This window comes from Suricata suricatta, chromosome X (assembly GCF_006229205.1).
Source record: "Suricata suricatta isolate VVHF042 chromosome X, meerkat_22Aug2017_6uvM2_HiC, whole genome shotgun sequence".
Lineage (NCBI taxonomy): Eukaryota > Metazoa > Chordata > Mammalia > Carnivora > Herpestidae > Suricata > Suricata suricatta.
The window spans coordinates 39,753,332-39,756,452 of NC_043717.1; the positions used below are offsets into that span (position 1 = coordinate 39,753,332).

Genomic DNA, 3,121 nt, shown 5'->3' on the forward strand with positions numbered 1-3,121 from the left:
AGAAACAGATCATAGCTGCTGCAGACAGGAGGGAGCCATGGTCCTGGAGAAGGGTGAGAGAGAGAGGAATAGACAATGAGAATGTTTCCCCAAAACTATTGGCTTGGAAAAGAAGAGGTGCTGATTTTTATGAGTTCTTACAACCAATGGGGCCTAAAGCATGGAGTTTTAAGTTTAGCAGGCTTGGCTGAGGTACAGCCTGAAAGGCACTGTACTGCTCCTGGAGAGAAGGCGGGGACACCACTCGGAGGCAGACAGTGTGGAGACAGTGATCTGAAGAGCGTGGTGGGGTGGGGGGAGATTATTCACTCTTCTTGCAGTGGATCCCTGAGAGGCATATAATTTTCCTAATGTTCTTATAATTGTTTGTATTTCTGTGGTGTTAGTCTCTATTTCTCCTCTTTCATTTGTGATTTTTATTTATTTGGGTCCTTTCTCTTTTTGCTAAGTCTGGCTAGAGATTTTCTAGAGTATGACTACTCCAGCTTTCTTTTGACATTCATTAATGTGATAAATGTTTCACCAGCCCCTCACTTTCAATCTGCAGGTTTCTTTAGGTCTAAAAGGAGTCTCTTGAAGGCCACATATAGATGGGTCTTGTTTTTTCATCCATTTTGACACCCCATGTCTTTTGGTTGGAGCATTTAGTCCATTTACATTCAGAGTAATTATTGATAGATATGTATTTCGTGCCATTTTTTTACTTGTTGTTTCTGGAAATTTCTCTGATCCTGTCTTGTCTTTATCACTTTTGTTCTCTCCTTTGTGCTCAAATTTTTCTCTTTTATATTTCTTACAGTGCTGGTTTAGTGGTCATGAACTCCTTTAGTTTTTGTTTATCTGAGAAACTCTTTATCTCTCCTATTCTGGATGCAGCCTCGCTGAATAGTGTATTCTTGGCTGCAGGTTTTTCCCATTCAGCACTTTGAATATATCATGTCGCTCCCTTCTGGCTTGCCAAGTTTCTTTTGATAAATCTGCAGCTAATCTTATGGGTCTTCCCTTGTAAGTTAATAACTTATTTTTATTTATTTATTTATTTTAGTGTAAATGTTTTATTTAATCATTTTTTTGTTTACAACTGAAACTCTGGGAACTCAAAGTTAACATCCTTGCCCATGAGCTTTTATAGAGGCCAGAGAAAGTTTCAACCTTGTGTTCCACATTGTTCTGCTGTGCTTTATCCAAATGAACCCTTATGAGCTGTTGCCATTCAGTTTCACACGAATTCTCTTTCCCACAATCTCATTTGGGAAAACTGAGTCCTCCAGGATCACATCATGCACATCTATCAAAATGTGCCTCCTGGGACACTTTTGCTTATTTTTTGTATAGCTTTTTCAAGTTAGCTTATGCAGAATTCTCTTCTGAACAATAAAAACAACGTGCGTGCTTCCCACTGAACTTACATGACAATCAGCACAGAGTCTCTATCTGCCCATCAATAAATTAATCATTTGTGTAAATTTTTATTTTTAAGTAATCTCTACACCCAACCTTGGGATTGAAGCCACAACCCCAAGATCAAGAGTCGCGTATTCTGCCAACTCAGCCAGTCAGGCACCCCTCGCTAGAACTTCTTTTGTCCTGATGCTTTTAAGAGTTTTTCTTTATTAAATTTTTCAACTTTAATTATAATATGTCTTACTGCTGGCCTACTTCTGTTGATTTAGATGGGAGATCTCTGTGCCTCTTGGATCTCGGTGTCTTTTTCCTTCCCAAGAATAGGATATTTTCAGCTACTATTTCCTCAAATAAATTTTCTGCTCCCTTTTCCCTCTCTTCTTCTGGAATTCCTATAATATGAATGTTATTACATTTGATGGAGTCACAGAGTTTCTTAAGTCTATTCTTGTGTAATTCTTGTTTATCTATTTTCAGCTTCATTATTTTCCATTACTTTGTCTTCTAATTCCTCTGCTTCTCCCAGCTCACTGTTCATTGTATCAAGCCTATTTCCAGTCTCATTTACTGAATCCTTCATCTCTGACTGATTCTGTTTAAACTGTTTTATCTCCGTGGTAAGGTTCTCACTGATGTCTTCTATTCTGTAAGTATCCTTATGATTGTTGTTTTAAATTCTCCATCAGACTGGGTGGCTCAGTCAGTTAAGTGTCTGACTTTGGCTCAGCTCATGATGTCTCAGTCCATGAGTTCAAGCCCTGCATTGGGCTCTGTGCTGACAGCTCAGAGCCTGAAGCCTGCTTCAGGTTCGGTGTCTCCCTCTCTCTCTGCCCCTCCCCCTTTCACAATTGGTGTCTCTCTCAAAAATAAATAAACTTAAAAAAAATTTTCCATCAGGCATGTTAGTTATATCTGTTTTGCTTAGATCTCTGGCCATGGCCTTTTCTTGTCTTTCATTTGGGATAATTCCTACATCTTGGCATTTTATATAAGTCTCTGCCTTCTCTGTGTTATGTTTCCTGCTTCTGAGAATAATGGCTTTATAAAGATGAGGTCATGTACTGCGTAGGGCCTGGTCCTTCAGGGAATGTCTCTGGTATGTGCTGCTTGCACTCTGCTTTTGTATTCTAGCCGCTCTGTCCTTCAGGCGAGGCACCTGCGGAAGCTCTCCTTGTCTCCTCTGGGCAGTGTTTGGTCCCTGGTTGAAATGTAGTGGGTGTTGCCTAGGTGTGCTCTGGTCTGCTTGCGAAATGAGACCTGCCATCACCCCTGCCAAAACTGAGGCCACCGTCTTTTCAGCAGCTTTCTGATGCCTCCAAATAATTATTGTCTTTTATCTACATTTTTACTTATCCTCATCAGGAAAGTTGCTCTGCTAAAAGCTTTTCTTTCATCACCAAGAGCAGAAGTTTATCTAATTAGGTTTTTGTTTCTCCTCCAACATGTAACAAAAACCAGGTTGAATGCAGGCATTCTTTTTTTGTGAACAGAGAAGATGTTCCCACATATCTTTTCCTCATCACCCAGGGATTGGCTACTTAGATGGAGTCATGTGTCATTACAAAATCAGTGATGTTTGAGGATGATGAAGAAGAATAGCTTTCAAAACCTAAAAATAAAAGGTACCATGTAGGACACAATAATCATAAACACCAAATCGCCTGGGGGAGCCTTCCTTGCCCAGGGACCAGGTGGCTGTAATTTTCCACCATCACAT

General features: G+C 40.0%; 1 non-coding gene across 1 annotated transcript; it reads right to left on the bottom strand.

Moving 5' to 3' along the window:
- Positions 1–1,397: 1,397 nt before the first annotated feature.
- On the bottom strand, positions 1,398–1,462 carry LOC115284505. The gene has a single exon (XR_003905251.1). It is a non-coding gene; the product is annotated as a small nucleolar RNA SNORD43 (small nucleolar RNA).
- Between the last annotated feature and the right edge of the window lie 1,659 nt (positions 1,463–3,121).